This window comes from Dendropsophus ebraccatus, chromosome 13, assembly GCF_027789765.1.
Source record: "Dendropsophus ebraccatus isolate aDenEbr1 chromosome 13, aDenEbr1.pat, whole genome shotgun sequence".
NCBI classification, from domain to species: Eukaryota; Metazoa; Chordata; class Amphibia; order Anura; family Hylidae; genus Dendropsophus; species Dendropsophus ebraccatus.
The window spans coordinates 68,080,497-68,100,895 of record NC_091466.1 but is presented as its reverse complement, the minus strand read 5'-3'; the positions used below and the strand labels follow the sequence as shown (position 1 = coordinate 68,100,895).

The 20,399-nt window shown below is 43.9% G+C and overlaps 1 protein-coding gene across 6 annotated transcripts in view; it reads left to right on the top strand.

The window, feature by feature from the left end:
* The window catches only part of BEGAIN (brain enriched guanylate kinase associated), a 597,092-nt gene that overhangs the window by 113,783 nt on the left and 462,910 nt on the right, over positions 1-20,399 (top strand). For all 6 annotated transcript variants that reach the window (XM_069949877.1, XM_069949884.1, XM_069949883.1 and 3 more), the window contains exon 2: positions 3,352-3,480. The gene's annotated coding sequence lies outside the window, so the exon portion shown is untranslated. The remainder of the gene's footprint in view (positions 1-3,351; positions 3,481-20,399) is intronic.

Here is a 20,399-nt window from a genome sequence, read left to right as displayed (position 1 = left end):
AATGATGTCTGTATTTGCAAAGTATAATTGGTGTCGCAAAAAATAAGGGCTCATTTGGGTCTGTAGGGGAAAATTTTGAAGGGAGGAAAAAATGAAAAAACATGGCCACTTTTGCCCCACTCTTGTCTCCAGTTCTGGTGTGGTTTGCAATTTGAAGACAAGAGGGGGAAAAGTGGTCATGTTTTTGTTGCACTGGATAACCCCCTTAACAAGAAGGCTGCATTCCTCCGATATGTTCCCAAATTGGGAACATAGCCTTATGCAGAATCACAATGCTACAGCAAGAAAACATGACCATGTGAACAGCCTCATGCTAACACCTGATAAAGCAAAGTGGGATACATGAATAACGCCAAGGTAGTGGCTGCACTCAGGTCCTGTTGCCTTAGGACGGGATCCTTGGCTCCATTAGAAGACATTAGTATCATTAGTATATTATGGGTCTGGTCCCTATCAAAAATTTCGCATTGGGGCCCAGGAGCTTCAAGTTAGAAAATAACTAAATTTCTTTAGCAAACTCTGTAGCCATGGAAACAAGCTAAAAACCGACCGTTACTATGGTTACAGAGGTTTGTAGGTAAGGTCAGTTATCTGTGATCTAGCAGCGGCAGGAACGGTGTGTGAGGTTGTCAGTAGTCATCTGCAGGCAGGCAATCCATGTGTCAGGGACAATCTAGAAAAGTCATTACCTCCACGGTACTAGAACTGATCAATTTCACCAATGGTCTATTGGCCATAGCACAGAACATTCACTCTTCAATATCTTATTGGCTGTAAATGTGCCATCGGTTTTTATTTGTCTTGGCTTACTGTTAGTGAATGGAAAAATTCTAGTTAAAGGAACTCTTTGGTAGGTTTAGACTGCTCCTTTTAAGAGTAGCACAAACTAGTGGCAGAAAAGCTCAATAGAATGATGGATCACTTACATTGTTCTGTGCAGCTAAATCAGAGATATCCTCCTGAATAACATGGACAATAAGAAGTCTTTTCCATTATGTGGTCAGTAGTCCTTGACATTCATGAGCTCCAGCAAACTTTGCCCACCAGCTGATGTTTAGTTTAGCAGTTATCTATCCATTCTGTGTATAGACAGCCAATTGTCAATCAGCAACTGGAAGGTGGGAGAAGGGGTGTGGCAAGAATCTTATTCTCCTGCATATCAGGAGAACAGCTGAACAGAATCATGTAAGTAATACATTGTTCTGTTCTGCATTTCTGTCACTAATCATTCATTTAAAGTATCATAAACCAAGTGACAGGTTCCCTTTAACATTAATAGACTAAAACCTGTACAGGTAAATGTACCTGTAATTATAGCTAAAACCTGTACAGATCTAAAACTTGTCACAGCTAAAGGCCCTAAAATATGATGATGGGGAGACAAGGATCAGGTATGTTGTGTCTTAACAGGCTACTTGCCCTCTCCCCTTTTAGAAAACATGAACACTCGGCTGACCTGAAGAGTTAAAGATTTCTTGCACAAACAGCACCACCCCAGTTCTCAAGTTGTGTGTGGCATTCAAATTTAGCTCCATTTACTTCAATGGAACGGAACCGCAAAACCCCACTTACACTGAGAACAGGTGAGGTGCTATGTTTCTCTAAGCCCGGACAACCCCTTTAAAAGGGTACTCTAAAACTGTTTGGTTTCAGAAAGTTACACAAATTCTTTCCAGTCTCACACAGTGCTCTCTGCTGCCACCTCTGTCCCTAACAGGAACTGTCCAAAGCAGGAGAGGTTTTCTATCGGGATTTTGTACTGCTGACATGGACAGAGGTAGCAGCAGAGAGCACTGTGTCAGACTGAAAAGAATACACCACTTTCTGCAGGACATACATCAGCTGATAAGTACTGGAATACTGGAGATTTTTAAATAGAAGTAATTTACTAATTTGTCTAACTTTCTGACACCAATTGATTTGAAAAGATTTTTTTTCTCCAGTGTACCCCTTTAAGGGTTTACATCTTGAAGTGAGGTCAGGAGACACATACCAGGAGAGTGGGTGCTCTGGCTGCCTTTTAACTGTACAGGGAACAACAGAAGACTGTGCAAGACACACGCAATCGCTGATCAGCGAGATTGTCGCTGGTTTGCTGCGCCTTTACACAGCACAATTAACTGAGAGGCTGGGCCACATAACCCATCCTTGTATTGTTTGTGTGGCCATGGAAACTGACAGCCAAGAATATGTATATATTGGGGTCTGGGATATGTTTATATCTGTGTTGTCAGTTTCTAGATTTAGCAGTGTATACTTACCTAGTGTGCTGCTATGTGATCCGGCATCCTGCTCCCCGACTCTCTGTATCTTTAGATTGTCGTCTCTTCCAGAATGATGACAGCTGGAGGACAGAAGAGCCAGAGAACGGGATGCCGGAACAGAAGCAGCGGAGAAGTTATGTATACACTGCTTCTCATCTGGAGAACCTGGTAAACCCTTTGTTTAATCCGCTGTATATTGGCTGCTATATCTAAAGGCCCTATTACACAGAATGATTATTGGCCGTACTTGGCCGAGATGTAAACACATCTGTTTACACAAATGTGAAATGCGATCAACTTTTACCGCTCCTTGGCTGATCACTATCACTTTCACACAGGCCGATTATTGGAGCATTTCTAGCAACACTCCTGACCAATAAGCGGTCCGTGTAAAAGGCCCTTTAGTCACTGTGGAATGACTACAAAGAACATAGGTGTCAAACATGTGGCTTCAAAACTACAATTCCCATCATGCCTTGACTGCCAAAGCTGTAGCTCTCCAGGCATGAGGGTAATGATAGTTCTGTAACAGCTGGAGGGCCACATATGTGACACCACTGACTAAGGGCCCTATTCCACCGGACGATTATCGTTTGCATAATCGTTAACGATTAACGATCTCAAAGGACCACTATTGCGAAAGACCTGAAAACGTTCAGTCATTTTCATGTAACGATAATCATTACTTATGATCGTAATTGCGATCGTTTTTTCTTCGCTATTTATTCGCTATTGCGTTCGTATCTATTGGGAACGACCGAACGATGTCTTATTCAATGCGAACGATTTGCGAACGAGCAACGATAAAAATAGGTCCAGGTCTTATAAAGCGATCATCGATTTCTCATTCGGTCATTAATCGTTAACTGCGTTTCAACCGAACGATTATCGTTTAGATTTAACGAACGATTTAACGATAATCTGAACGATAATCGTCTGGTGGAATAGGGCCCTTAGAATATATGTGGCAATAACTTATATAGCAATCTTAAAAAAAGGTGAAAGGGTATTATAAAGTTATACTGAACTTACCACATCTATGGTGTCGCTTACCTGGTGCTTTTCTTCTTTCTTCACTATGATACAGGTCTGACTCCAGCTTGGCTGCTTTGCTTGTAGGAGTCCATGGTAGTCTGAAATCCAACCCTTTCCACATCACAGGCCCAGTTTGCTGAGCTGTTCCTGCCTTATACTCAGGAAATGAGTCCTAATAAAGGTGAGTCAGGAATTCTACTTTCATAGACATGAGGGTGTATAAATTTGCTAAATGAATGCTATGTTTGTGGCTACGGTAGTTTGAATACTATTTTGCAGATTAAATATAGAATATATCTACATGATCTTGCCGATCTTAGGTTACATCCTGTATTATACTTCACAGCTGCACTCACTATTCTGCTGGTGGGGTCACTGTGTACATACTGTACATTACATTACTTATCCTGTACTAATCCTGAGTTACATCCTGTATTATACTCCAGAGCTGCACTCACTATTCTGCTGGTGGGGTCACTGTGTACACACATTGCATTACTTATCCTGTACTAATCCAGAGTTACATCCTGTATTATACTCTAGAGCTGCACTCACTATTCTGCTGGTGAGATCACTGTGTACATACATTACATTACTGATCCTGTACTGATCCAGAGTTACATCCTGTATTATACTGCAGAGCTGCACTCACTATTCTGCTGGTGGGGTCACTGTGTATATACATACATTACTTATCCTGTACTGATCCTGAGTTACATTCTGTATTATACTCCTACTTACAATCTGAAGAGCTGTCCCTTTAAACAGACACTACCCTCAGGATTAAGCCCTTAGAGGAAGTAACATTTTGGCAGGTGAAGGGATGCATTGGCACAGAACAGCCGGATTAATATTTCACTATAGTGATAAATTCTTTGCAAATCTGACAGGAAATGAGCTCAGCATGGCGGCACTATTTATGTTCTGTATTATTGTCACCCTCAGGATGATACAGGGTGACACTTTACTGAGCAACGTCATTGGTAATACGGGAAAGCTGCTGCATACTGGTGCTGGTACACGTAGTGAGGGGTCAGCGGGGGGTCCGGAGCTGGGTACAGATTGCACAATATTAAATCTGTTTATCTGGAAATTAGATAAGGCGAAGATAACACATACTACATGACGATGGAACTGAAGCCACAAACCAAGCTGCTTAGATACCGCTACATACTGCGCTGCTGTGATACAATGCTGCTACATGCTATGCTGCTTAGATACAATGCTGCTACATACAGCACAGCTTATATAACTCATGGCTTAGATAGAATGCTACTATATACTGTGCTTATTAGATACAGTGCTGCTACAAACAGTATTGCTTATATTATTATTATTACTTTACTGCTTAGATAGGATGCTGCTTATATACTGCACTGCTTAGATAGGATGCTGCTTATATACTACACTGCTTAGATAGGATGCTGCTTATATACCACACTGCTTAGATAGGATGCTGCTTATATACCACACTGCTTAGATAGGATGCTGCTTATATACTACACTGCTTAGATAGGATGCTGCTTATATACTGCACTGCTTAGATAGGATGCTGCTTATATACCACACTGCTTAGATAGGATGCTGCTTATATACTGCACTGCTTAGATAGGATGCTGCTTATATACTACACTGCTTAGATAGGATGCTGCTTATATACTGCACTGCTTAGATAGGATGCTGCTTATATACTGCACTGCTTAGATAGGATGCTGCTTATATACTGCACTGCTTAGATAGGATGCTGCTTATATACTACACTGCTTAGATAGGATGCTGCTTATATACTGCACTGCTTAGATAGGATACTGCTTATATACTACACTGCTTAGATAGGATGCTGCTTATATACTACACTGCTTAGATAGGATGCTGCTTATATACTGCACTGCTTAGATAGGATGCTGCTTATATACTGTGCTGCTTAGATAGGATGCTGCTTATATACTGTGCTGCTTAGATAGGATGCTGCTTATATACTGCACTGCTTAGATAGGATGCTGCTTATATACTGCACTGCTTAGATAGGATACTGCTTATATACTACACTGCTTAGATAGGATGCTGCTTATATACTACACTGCTTAGATAGGATGCTGCTTATATACTACACTGCTTAGATAGGATGCTGCTTATATACTACACTGCTTAGATAGGATGCTGCTTATATACTGCGCTGCTTAGATAGGATGCTGCTTATATACTACACTGCTTAGATAGGATGCTGCTTATATACTACACTGCTTAGATAGGATGCTGCTTATATACTGCACTGCTTAGATAGGATGCTGCTTATATACTACACTGCTTAGATAGGATGCTGCTTATATACTACACTGCTTAGATAGGATGCTGCTTATATACTACACTGCTTAGATAGGATGCTGCTTATATACTGTGCTGCTTAGATAGGATGCTGCTTATATACTGCACTGCTTAGATAGGATGCTGCTTATATACTGTGCTGCTTAGATAGGATGCTGCTTATATACTGTGCTGCTTAGATAGGATGCTGCTTATATACTGCACTGCTTAGATAGGATACTGCTTATATACTACACTGCTTAGATAGGATGCTGCTTATAAACTGCACTGCTTAGGTAGGATGCTGCTTATATACTACACTGCTTAGATAGGATGCTGCTTATATACTGTGCTAATACAATGTTGTTCCATGTTGTTCAATTCATCTGACATCTATATCCATATCTATATCCATCCAGCACCTCCAGCACAGTCCATTGTTAGCTTGGTGCTTACTGCCAGGATTTTGGTGCAGAATCCAAAATTCACATATAATAGGGGGATTTATTCATCCGTGTTAGTGCGTTTCATCACTGAAAGAAACCAGCACCCCTCCCATATTGGTCATAAGGAACACAAGCTGAATGCTGAGAACCTGGAGGGAAGCTGAGGAGGAGCGAAATATTCATAATTATCTATCCATCAGTCTATCTATCTATCTATCTATCTCCTATCTATCTATCTATCTATCTATCTATCTATCTATCTATCTATCTATCTATCTATCTATCTATCTCCTATCTATCCATCAGTCTATATATGTATCATCTATCTATCTCCTATCTATCTATCTATCTCCTATTTATCTATCTATCTATCCATCCATCCAATGTTTTCTATATACATATATGTAATATAGCGTGTACTATGGAAGCACACAGCTCATCCAGTAGACTATATGTGGCCCATAGCAGAATCTACTATAATACAGGACATTGGTTCTATTATATTATCATTGATATTTAACCCTTTCTTATCCCCCCTCATCACGCACACCATTAGCACAATCTCCCATAGCTGTGTCTTTACAGAAACTTGTTCTCGCTCTTTCCCCAGAATGGCAGAAGCTAGGAATACGGGAGTCACCTGAGGATACTCGTCTATGCGGAGATGCTGGGAGATAATCATATTATTGGCTCACTGGCATTGTGCTGGGGAGTAGCTTGTACTGTTCTAACTAGGGGGGCACTTGTAAGGACACTGTGTGTGTGGTAAGGGGTAGTAATTTGGGGGTGCCAAGCAAATACACGTCTGGGGGCTTTAAAAGGCAGGGTTGTTGCTCTCTAGCTTGGTCCTTGTGACTCTCTTAGCCCTGGGGGGTTGTCAGCCGTCACAGCTCCTAATTTGTGGGTACAAATTACAAGGCTCGCTATTTTAAACTGCCCTTTAGAGAAATGTACTTGTTTTATTTCAGCAGCTTGTTCTGAGCGCTGCTGGTGAGATCGCGGATAGAAAGCGTGGGAGTCTTGTGTGCTTCACCTCAGATGTCCTCTCTCTCTCTCTCTCTCTCTCTCTCTGAGAGCGAGTAAGAAGACAGGAGAGGAAAGCGGCGAAATTACTGCTAATTCCTGCAGAACTGCACCAAGACAGAGCCGCATCTACAGCTGGCACTACCCTGGGCACCATGCCCCCTACATTATCAGTCTGCACCAGCTGCCTACCAATCATTAACCCCACCTTGGGGCAAAACTACTACTCCCAGCATGCCCTGACAGCAAAATTATTCATTTTCCGACCAGTGTTTCCCAACCTGTGTTTCTGCAGTTGTTGAAGAACTACAACTCACATCATACCCTAACCTTTGAATCATGAACCTTTATAACACTGTTCCCCAATCTGTAGCTCTCCAGCTGTTGTAAAACTTAAACTCCCATCATGCCCAACAGCTGGAGAGCTACAGGCTGGGGAACACTGCTTTAGACCATATATCTATGTAGAGCATGAATGGGGAACCTTCGGCCCTCCAGCTGTTGCTAAACTACAATTCCCATCATGCCTGGGCAGCCGAAGCTTTAGCTTCGGCTGCCCAGGCATGATGGGAATTGTAGTTTTGCAACAGCTGGAGGGCCGAAGGTTCCCCATCCCTGATGTAAAGCCATAGTTACAGCTGGCATCATCCACAACCCTGTGCCCCGCCAATCACTATGCCCCATAGATGGTGCTGTGTGTACTTCCCACATCTCAACCCTATATATCACAATTACTGCTGGGAAGGCAGATTATCCCCATGCAAATGCATCCGACCCACAACCCTATGACTCTTACAGTGAATATTAGTTGGGCAGGTTGAGGAGATCCAGCTAGGGAACAGAGGCTTACACGTTTTGCAATGGTTCCTGGGAAAATGTATGCAAATAAACTCTAATTCAATAGGAGGAAAACCGTCTCTCTACTGCCACCTATGGGTAGCTACCATGTAAATCAAAGAGCAAGGTAGTTCTGAAACACAACGTATGGCCATCCATTTCTCCTGCCACTCAAACGATGCCATGTTTACTGCCCTAGGCTCTCTTCACCATTTACACATACTGTCTCTTCCAGTCCATTCCGTATTCCATCACTGCCTCCAGATTAGGATTAGGACAGTGGATCTGGATTATAGGACAGTGCCAAGTGAAAGAAGCCTGTCAGAGCTAAGCCTGTGCTGTGCCTGTGTGTGAGGGTCTTAGCAGACCACCACCAACCTCATACTGATCAAAACCCCCTTCAAGTTCACTTTATGGATGTGGCAGCAGAACCAGGATGTGGTCATAGATGTGTTGGCCTCCATGCACCTGAGCTGTTGGCAGCAGCGAGTATTGTCCGGTGATTTATTACAGTGGTAAGACCTCCTCCCCCTCTCCCTGGCCTGTCCATTCACTCTGTGCTTCCTGTGTATTTCCTGATCAAATGCCTTGAGTAATACAGGGTTTTCCCTGAAATAAATTCCCAGAATTTCACTGAAGTCAGATGCCTCAGATCTCACCCACAGTGACCGCTTTATGGGCCCCCGCGGTTATGAGGTCATCAATCAACTACTTACTAACTGTATGAAACACGCAGGACAGAGCCGAGCACCATCCACAAGAAGGGATCCTGGACGAAGGAGAAGACGTTCGATCAATGGAAGACCCCCCCCCCCCATACTGGTCATAATATACACAGGCTGCAAACCTGGAGAGGGCTGAAGAGCAGCAAAATAATAACCAGACATCTATATCCTATCTATCTCATATCTATCATCTACATCATATCTCCTATCTATCTATCTCCTATCTATCTGTCAATTATCTATCTATCTTCTATCTATCTATCTATCTATCTATCTATCTATCTATCTTCTATCTATCTATCTATCTATCTATCTATCTATCTATCTATCAATAATCTATCTCTCTCTCATATCTATCACCTATTATCTATCACCTATTTATCTATCTATGTCATATCTATCTGTCAATATCCTATCTATTTCATATCTATCATCTACATCATATCTATCTATCTATCTATCTATCTATCTATCTATCTATCTATCTATCCATCTCCTATCTATCTATCTATCTATCTATCTATCCATCTCCTATCTATCTATCTATCTCCTATCTATCTCCTATCTATCTATCTATCTATCTATCTATCTATCTATCCATCTCCTATCTATCTATCTATCTATCTACCTATCTATCTATCTATCTATCTATCCATCTCCTATCTATCTATCTATCTATCTATCTATCTATCTATCCATCTCCTATCTATCTATCTATCTATCTATCTATCTATCCATCTCCTATCTATCTATCTATCTATCTATCTATCTATCTATCTATCTATCATTCTCTCTCTTATCTCCATAGTTATAGACTAGTTAAGAACTTGGAGGGGAGCTGAGGAGGAGCAAAATAACACTTCTTCCATACTAATAGTCTATCATCCATCAGATCATCTATCTCCTATTTCCTATTCTTCTATCTCCAGCTTTGTTTATCATATTAATGCTAAATGTTTGCTCTCTTTCAGAATTTATTAATTATCTATCTATAACATATCTGTCATCTATAAAATATCTATGTCCTATCTACCTGTAGACAGATGGATAGATAGTTGTGATAGATAGACAGACAGATAGATAGATAGATAGATAGGAGATAGATAGTAGATAGATAGGAGATAGATAGATAGATAGATAGATAGATAGATAGATAGATAGATAGATAGATAGATAGGAGATAGATAGATAGATAGATAGATAGGAGATAGATAGATAGGAGATAGATAGAAAGATAGATAGATAGATAGATAGATAGGAGATAGATAGATAGATAGATAGGAGATAGATAGATAGATAGGAGATAGAAGATAGATAGATAGATAGATAGATAGATAGATAGGAGATAGATAGATAGATAGATAGATAGATAGATAGATAGATAGATAGATAGATAGGAGATAGATAGATAGATAGATAGATAGATAGATAATAGATAGATAGATAGATAGATAGATAGGAGATAGATAGATAGATAGATAGATAGATAGATAGATAGATAGATAGATAGATAGATAGATAGGAGACAGATAGGAGATAGATAGATAGATAGGAGATAGATAGATAGGAGATAGATAGGAGATAGATAGATAGATAGATAGATAGATAGATAGATAGCTAATCAGCCCCTCTGCTGTCTGTAGCTGGCTGTATGATGTGACAGAGGATGCTGGGAGTTGTAGTGTATAATGGTGGCGCTTCCCTCTGTGTGACCTGCCGCCTCTGGTTCTCTCCGGTTACAGCACACCATGATGCAATGTCCGTCCCTCCTGCTCCGGACACTGCCGCCTGCTGGGGGCGCTGTGCGCAGGGTACAGAGGACACTGGCTGCCCCTCCCCTGCCCGGGCTCTGCTGGTGGGGGTAGCCGGGAGTCAGTGACACGTCCGCCCTCCCCGGTGTGCTCGTCCTCTGCCTCTCCCCTCCCCCACACCCCCGGGCCCGGCGCTCTCCTCACCCGCTTACCTTCCGGGCGTGTCGGGTCGGCGGAGAGGCACCTGAGCGGGCGGGTGTCCGTGTGCGCTGCCGCCTCCTCCCCCCGGCCGCCGGGCTCCGCTGTCTGCTCGGGCCGCTCACCTCCTGTAGCCCGCGGACTGAACTCTGGCAGCCGGGAGGGTTCATGTGAGGACAGCGCTGCTGCTGCTGCTGCGGAGATCCGGGGCCGCCAGCCAAAGTCTCCGGAAAGGCAGCCGGTGACTGTGCGAGCGCCTGCGGATGGGGGCAGGAGAGGAGGGGGAGGGCGGCTGCCAGACACCGGGCAACCCCTCACCGTGTAATACCCCCAGATCTTATACCCCTACCCGGGTAATAGCCCTAATATTATACCCCTACCTGGGTAATAGCCCTAATATACCCCTACCCGGGTAATAGCCCCAATATTATACCCCTACCCGGGTAATAGCCCCAATATTATACCCCTACTCAGGTAATAGCCCCAATATTATACCCCTACCCGGGTAATAGCCCCAATATTATACCCCTACTCAGGTAATAGCCACAATATTATACCCCTACCCGGGTAATAGCCACAATATTATACCCCTACCCGGGTAATAGCCCCAATATTATACCCCTACCCGGGTAATAGCCCCAATATTATACCCCTACTCAGGTAATAGCCCCAATATTATACCCCTACCCGGGTAATAGCCACAATATTATACCCCTACCCGGGTAATAGCCACAATATTATACCCCTACCCGGGTAATAGCCCTAATATACCCCTACCCGGGTAATAGCCCTAATATTATACCCCTACCCGGGTAATAGCCACAATATTATACCCCTACCCGGGTAATAGCCACAATATTATACCCCTACCCGGGTAATAGCCCTAATATACCCCTACCCGGGTAATAGCCCTAATATTATACCTCTACCAGGGTAATTGCCCCAATATTATACCCCTACCCGGGTAATAGTCCCAATATTATACCCCTACCCGGGTAATACCCCCACATCTTATACCCCTACCCGGGTAATAGCCACAATATTATACCTCTACCCGGGTAATAGCCACAATATTATACCCCTACCCGGGTAATAGCCCCAATATTATACCTCTACCCGGGTAATAGCCACAATATTATACCCCTACCCGGGTAATAGCCACAATATTATACCCCTACCCGGGTAATAGCCCTAATATACCCCTACCCGGGTAATAGCCCCAATATTATACCCCTACCCGGGTAATAAACCCCAATATTATACCCCTACCCGGGTAATAGCCCCAATATTATACCCCTACCCGGGTAATAGCCCTAATATTATACCCCTACCCAGGTAATAGCCCTAATATGCCCCTACCCGGGTAATAGCCCTAATATTATACCCCTACCCGGGTAATAGCCCTAATATACCCCTACCCGGGTAATAGCCCCAATATTATACCCCTACCCGGGTAATAGCCCCAATATTATACCCCTACCCGGGTAATAGCCCTAATATTATACCCCTACCCGGGTAATAGCCCTAATATTATACCCCTACCCGGGTAATAGCCCTAATATTATACCCCTACCCAGGTAATAGCCCCAATATTATACCCCTACCCGGGTAATAGCCCTAATATACCCCTACCCGGGTAATAGCCCTAATATACCCCTACCCGGGTAATAGCCCCAATATTATACCCCTACCCGGGTAATAGCCCTAATATTATACCCCTACCTGGGTAATAGCCCTAATATACCCCTACCCGGGTAATAGCCCCAATATTATACCCCTACCCGGGTAATAGCCTTAATATTATACCCCTACCCGGGTAATAGCCACAATATTATACCCCTACCCGGGTAATAGCCCCAATATTATACCTCTACCCGGGTAATAGCCCTAATATTATACCCCTACCCGGGTAATAGCCGCAATATTATACCCCTACCCGGGTAATAGCCCCAATATTATACCCCTACCCGGGTAATAGCCCTAATATTATACCCCTACTCAGGTAATAGCCCTAATATACCCCTACCCGGGTAATAGCCCTAATATTATACCCCTACCCGGGTAATAGCCCTAATATACCCCTACCCGGGTAATAGCCCCAATATTATACCCCTACCCGGGTAATAGCCCCAATATTATACCCCTACCCGGGTAATAGCCCTAATATTATACCCCTACCCGGGTAATAGCCCTAATATTATACCCCTACCCGGGTAATAGCCCTAATATTATACCCCTACCCGGGTAATAGCCCTAATATTATACCCCTACCCAGGTAATAGCCCCAATATTATACCCCTACCCGGGTAATAGCCCTAATATACCCCTACCCGGGTAATAGCCCTAATATACCCCTACCCGGGTAATAGCCCCAATATTATACCCCTACCCGGGTAATAGCCTTAATATTATACCCCTACCCGGGTAATAGCCACAATATTATACCCCTACCCGGGTAATAGCCCCAATATTATACCTCTACCCGGGTAATAGCCCTAATATTATACCCCTACCCGGGTAATAGCCGCAATATTATACCCCTACCCGGGTAATAGCCCCAATATTATACCCCTACCAGGGTAATAGCCCTAATATTATACCCCTACCCGGGTAATAGCCCTAATATTATACCCCTACCCGGGTAATAGCCACAATATTATACCCCTACCCGGGTAATAGCCCCAATATTATACCTCTACCCGGGTAATAGCCCTAATATTATACCCCTACCCGGGTAATAGCCGCAATATTATACCCCTACCCGGGTAATAGCCCCAATATTATACCCCTACCAGGGTAATAGCCCTAATATTATACCCCTACCCGGGTAATAGCCCTAATATTATACCCCTACCCGGGTAATAGCCACAATATTATACCCCTACCCGGGTAATAGCCACAATATTATACCCCTACCAGGGTAATAGCCTTAATATTATACCCCTACCCGGGTAATAGCTGTAACGCCTGGAGTAGTGGATCCACTGGACCGACAGCAGCGATGGCACTAACCTCACCAGGGGGCGGAGTCTAAGGGGCCGCTGGTTTTCACCAGAGCCCGCCGCAAGGCGGGATGGACTTGCTGCGGCAGGCGACCCCCAGGTCGCTACCCCTGGCTTGGTTGCTGGTGTCGGCAGGCGAGGCGTGGCAGGAAATGGCACAGGCAATGGTCTGCAGGTGAGAGCGCACGTGACAGGCTGAACACGGGAACAGATGGAGTGACAGGGGAACAGGAACAGGGACTTGGGACCAGGTAACGGATAGGACTCAGGAACAGGGACTTGGGACCAGGTAACGGATAGGACTCAGGAACAGGGACTAGGGACCAGGTAGCGGAATAGGACACAGGAACAACAGGGGGCTGGGCCAACGCTATGGGAAGCATGTAGAGGCTCCAACACTAAGGACAGGGCATGCTGGGATTTATAGGGGAGTGATTGGTGCCACTAACCAATTAGGAGCGCACTGCCCCTTTAAATCTGAGACAGCCGGCGCGCGCGCGCCCTAGGAGGCGGGGACGCGCGCGCCGGCCGGCACAGACCGCGACATGCACGGAGGAGAGGTGAGGCGCCCCAGGGGCCGAAGCAGCAGCAGCGCCGGGTCCCTACACAAGGACCCCGGCGGCTGCACGGGACAGGAGGCGGTCGCGGCGGCAACCCGGGACGCGGGAAGCCGCCGCGGCCGTGACAATAGCCCTAATATTATACCCCTACCCGGGTAATAGCCACAATATTATACCCCTACCCGGGTAATAGCCCTAATATTATACCCCTACCCGGGTAATAGCCCCAATATTATACCTCTACCCGGGTAATAGCCACAATATTATACCCCTACTCGGGTAATAGCCCCAATATTATACCTCTACCCAGGTAATAGCCCTAATATTATACCCCTACCCGGGTAATAGCCACAATATTATACCCCTACCCGGGTAATAGCCCCAATATTATACCTCTACCCAGGTAATAGCCCTAATATTATACCCCTACCCGGGTAATAGCCGCAATATTATACCCCTACCCGGGTAATAGCCCCAATATTATACCCCTACCAGGGTAATAGCCCTAATATTATACCCCTACCCGGGTAATAGCCCTACTATTATACCCCTACCCGGGTAATAGCCACAATATTATACCCCTACTCGGGTAATAGCCCCAATATTATACCCCTACCCGGGTAATAGCCACAATACCCCCAAATTATATACCCTCAGCCCATGTATTACCTCTAAATCATATAACAAACCATCAACCTGCGTAGTAGTCCAGGTACCAGGTAATACCCCCAAATCATATAATATACCCCCATCCCATGTAATATCTTCAACTCACACACATAATACAACCCCTTACCCATATAATACCCCTAAATCACATAATACACCCCCTGACCCATCTAGTACCCCACATCACACAGTGCATACCTTACCCATCTAATAACCCCGGATAACACAATATAATATTCCCAGATAAACAGTGTACCCCTTACCTATTTATTATCCCTATAATACACAGTATATAGGTGACATTGTAGTCTACCATCTGACCATGTAATACTCCCATATTACACAGTATACCCCCCAACTTACGCTTTACCCCCCACCAGTCATTTATAAAGAGCAGCAGTCAGGGGCGTAGCTAGGATTCACGGGGCCCCATAGCAAAAAATTTTTAGGGGCCCCCCTCCCCTAAGCACAACACAAAGCACTGTGTGTGTGTGTATGTATATATATATATATATATATACAGTGTATATATATATATATATATATATATATATATATATACACACACACACTTTGCTGGTGTACCGATAACCCCTGAACTCTGCAAGGAGCTCTGCACATTTTCCTTTCCTACTTGACTGCTAGCTGGAGAACAGAGGTCAGGGGTTATCAGAGCAGTGAAACAGAGATCTCAGTCTTCTGCTTGTTAACCCTTGTTTGTGTTGTAGCATTTAAGTAAACATTGGGTCGCTTACACGCTGCAATACATAAATGGTTAAGCAGAAGGACACATGCTCTTACCTTCTCCTCCAGGCCCCCCTCCTGCACGGGCCCGATAGTAACTGCCTACCCTGCCTCTATGGTAGCTACGCCCATGGCAGCAGTAATCACCGGCAGATTATAATATACCTGTTATGTACGACCAGCTCCTGGGGGACCCATGGCCGCCTAAATCACACATATATTCCCGTGCTTCACGGCCCTATTCTGCAGGGATTTGTGCAAATTAGCAGGGAGGCCATTCTGTAATGTTACTGCTCTAAGGAACCTTAGACATGTGACTATGATGTCATCACAGGTTCTTCAGAGTCTGCAGAGCAGTATGGAGGAAGAAGAGAAGAGCTGAAGGTATGTAGGGAAAGGGGCAGAAAGGACAGTGAGGAAGGGTGGAGGTAAAGGGTGAACAGTCTGGGGTAGGAGGGGTGCCAGATGACCCGTCCCTGCCTATAAAATACCCCATGAAGAACCCTATCCATAAAATACCCTCGCCCATGTAGCACCCTCAAACAAACTGCATCCCTCTACCCAAACTATCATGATTTATTGAGCCAATCAAATCAAATCCAAAGCCCCTATTGAGAGCAATTCACCCTTGTGCACTCACAGTACTAAATAGCCACATAATATAACCTATCAGCAGTTAACCTGCTTGTTGATGGTTTCCCTGTAGATGATTTGTTCCTTAAATAAATCTACTATAGAGCCTTTAGCTTTGTGTGATAGAAGGCAAAGGATCTCTTCAGGGTAGAAATATCATCCGCTGATTCTTAGCCACATAACTCCGGCTCGGGTTTTGACCGTGCCATCTCTGAACGCTGGCATTTAGCGCCACTGTAGGCGGAATGAGACTATTTAAATAAGACTAATGTCTGTTGTGGAGTCCAGCATTTCCACGTCTTCTGCGCCTAAAGGGATTGGCAGGAAGAAATGGAATACTCAAAGCCGTTGTCTTCAGCCAGAAACCTGGAGGGAAAAATCCACAAGGTGAGGTCACTTACCCACTGAGCCAGGCTGAGATTACCGGCAGACAGCATTAAAGGTAAAAGCTTGCGTACAGTTTTAAAGGACAAGGCGAAATGTACATGTAAATGTGTTATGCCATGAGCAGGGTCCGAGGAGGCAGGGCTTGTCGTGATTCATGTTCCACCCCACCCAGGTCCTAGCCATAGAACTCCATATTGCAAAGAAAAGAATTGGTAGGAGACTGCTGAAGAGGTCCATCACTATGTAAATTACCATGTGGACATCTCCTTCTCCTATTATTTAGGGCTGTTCCTATGCAGTCATCTCTCTTCTGATCCATTACTCTGGATCAGCTATCTTGAGTGCCAGCCTTGGATTTTTTTTTACAATATATTTATTATTACTTAGCTTCCCTGGCTTGTGCAGTTCTGTGTGGATTATAGCCAATACTCTGCGATTCTGTACCCAGTGTATCTTGTAGTTCTTTGATTTTGAGCTTGTTCCTAGTTCCTTTTGTATTCCCTTGCTCCTCTCCATGTACTCCTGCTATTTGTAATTGCAAGTTTAGGTATGTCCGACTTCTCTGGGTCCTAAAGTGTTTTTGATGTTTCTGCTAGGCAAAGTTAATCCAGGGTTTCCATAGGGGCATTGCAGGGAAAGTGCAGTTAGTTTATCTGGTTAGAGGCACATTTAGGGACACCCCTTGAATTTGTTCCTGTTTTGTCCCCTATAAAGGGGTTGTCCAGGCTTAGAAAAACAAAACATAGCTTCTTTCCTCCAAAAACCACTCCTGTCCTTAGGGCCCTATTCTACCGGACGATTATCGTTCAGATTATCGTTAAATCGTTCAAATCTAAATGATAATCGTTCGGTTGAAATGCAATTAACGATTAACTACCGGACAAGAAATCGTTGATCGCTTTATAAGACCTGGACCTATTTTTATCGTTGCTCATTCGCAAATCTTTCGCATTGAATAAGACATCGTTCGGTCGTTCGCAATAGATACAAACGCAATAGCGAATAAATAGCGAAGAAAAAACGATCGCAATTACGATCATAAGTAACAATTATCGTTACATGGAAAAGATTGAACGTTTTCAGGTCTTTCGCAATAGCGGTCGTTTGAGATCGTAAATCGTTAACGATTATGCAAACGATAATCGTCCGGTGGAATAGGGCCCTTAGTTTGGGTGTGGGGTTTTGCAGCTCAGTTCTTTTGAAGTGAATGAAGCTATATTGCAATACCACACACAACCTGAGGACAGGGGTGGCACTATTTTTTGCAAGAAAGTAGCTGTGCTTTATCTAATCCTTTCTAACTTTACAGTTTGCATATGTACTTTGTGTGTTTTTTCCTGGGTGTATCTGAGTACTGGGACACAGGACCCAAGAAAGGCGATTGTTCTTTCTTCTAGTGACCAGTAAATGTTAAAGGGGACCTGTCACCCCGGCTGCTGGGGTGGAGACCCTTATACTTACTTCCTGGACCCTGTCCCGCCGCCGAGAAATCCACGTCGGAAGCCGTGCGTGCGCTCACCCCAGAGTTGAGTCCGACGCTCATAGAGAATGACTGCTCCCAGTCATTCTCTATGGGCGTCGGACTCATCTCTCGGCTTTGAACGTGGATTTTTCGGCGGCGGGACAGGGTCCAGGACCGGGACTTTGAGGAAGGGGTAAGTGTAAAGTGCTCCTCCGGGGGGTCGGGCGTTCTTCACCCCGGCAGCCGGGGTGACAGGCTTCCTTTAATATAGTGTGGTCTATGTTTCTGCTGAGAGATGTGGCCAATGGAATCCAAAGGAGCATAATGCTTCTTCAATTCCTGATATAACACCTTAAGTGGCCCCAAAGATGGACCTGCCCTTTAAATCTAGAAAGTTTGGGTTGAGCATTTGATCATATGAAGTAAAATCTATCTCTGACTCATATACGTATCTCCCCCCCAAAAAAAACCACAGATGTCCTTTTATCCCATGCGCTTCGGAATGTTTTTTTTTTTTTTTTTTTTTTTTTTTTAGAGGTGAGGTTCAGTCCCTGAGACCCTGGCCATCTCCCTGGTATGTGTGCACCCCGGAGGGAGCGAGTTTGTGGGTGCCTGATCTTGTCACTGATTTAGACAGAAATCTGAGTGTTGTATTGAGGTTTGAACATGTGATATCATTTGTTTCATCAGTGTGGGACTTGGTATTCAACGCTGCCATTCATCACACAAAAAAACGTTGAAAAGGTCCCTTGTTTTGTGGATCCACTTTTTTCCTTTGTGAGGGAAGTCATTCAGGACACTGTTGGCTGAGACGATGGATTATTTCCAAAAGAATGATGCTATCTATGCTCGGGAAAACAGGGGGAAAAATCCTCTGCTGCACTTAATTCTATCATCTGCAAATTATACTCAATCGTCTTGGGTTAGAGGATTATACATGGGGCGACCCAGAGACATTTAAAGGGGAACTTCATGACTAAATATTATTCAAAGTCTAACTACCATTTAAAAAAAACTTTTGACATGTCAGCAGTTTATTTAGGTTGGGCTGCTAAGAAACCGCGCCGATAGCAGAGAACCCCCGATGTAGCATATGATGGGGCAGATATGGTAGTTACACTTTAAAAAGAAAAGTACAGAATATGCAATAAAGTGATTATTAGATACGGGATCTAATATCCAGAGTAGGGGCTAAGAGCATCTTTTGTCTTGAGGACCGAACACCTCCTTGCCTCCTCTACAGGAAGCAGCGTATTCTCTCCAGGCTGACACAGTGCTTTCTGCTGACACCTCTTACCATGTCAGGAACTGTCCAGAGCAGTAGCAAATCCCCATAGAAAACCTCTCCTGCTCTGGACAGTTCCTGACATGGACAGAGGTGGCAGCAGAGAGCACTGTGTCAGACTGGAAAGAATACACCACTTCCTGCAGGACATACAGCAGCTTATAAGTACTGAAAGACTGGAGATTTTTAAAATAGAAGTAAATTACAAATCTATATAACTTTCTGACGCTAGATGACACCCTGGAGTTCCTCTTTAAATGGGATTTGGGTAAATCTACTTTTGTCCTGCGGTGGTACTGCAGAGAAATTGCTTTGAGGTTCCTTCACACATTATGTTGCTATTTCAGCAGCAGAACATTATACCATCAGCTTATTTTGGGGCACCAATTAACAGAAAGTAATTGTCAAAAGCAGATGACCCCTTTAGTATTGTAATTTCATGGCAAGAAGACCCTTCCAAATGTAAAATAACGCACTTGGGGAGGAGGAATCCTCTATCCGAGTATCATATCTGCGGTACTGTGTTGGCAAAGACTTCAGAGGAGAAGGATTTAGAGTAGTAATTTCTGGTATGCCAGGCTGTAAATATATATATATATATATATATTGGTATTCCGGGCTGTAAATATAATGGTATACTGAGCTCCATATTCCGGGCTGTGACTAGGGCCACTAATGTGTTTGTTGATAAGTAGCACATCCATACATAGGAAACATCTGTAGAGATGCCTATAGATGATTAAAAGGAGGATGATCTATCCTTCCCCCCCTTCATACATTATCCACCCTTCAAAAATCTAATTGATTTAAAGGTGTGGAAAGGATTTAAAGTGTCCTCATCTCACCAAAGACCTTTATTGGGGGAATCCCTCTGATCAGTTAATCCCTGCTGGCTGTACTGTAGCTCCACCTGCAGGAGAGAAAGGAAATCACAGCTTGTTCTTTATCCACGTATAGAACTGCCTGTTGCTCTACTATTGTTTGCAATGGAAATATTTCAGACATTTTGTATCCTCCAGTTTGAGATGTTCTTTGGTTCGCTAAAAGCAGAGATCTTAAAAAAAAAAAATGCTT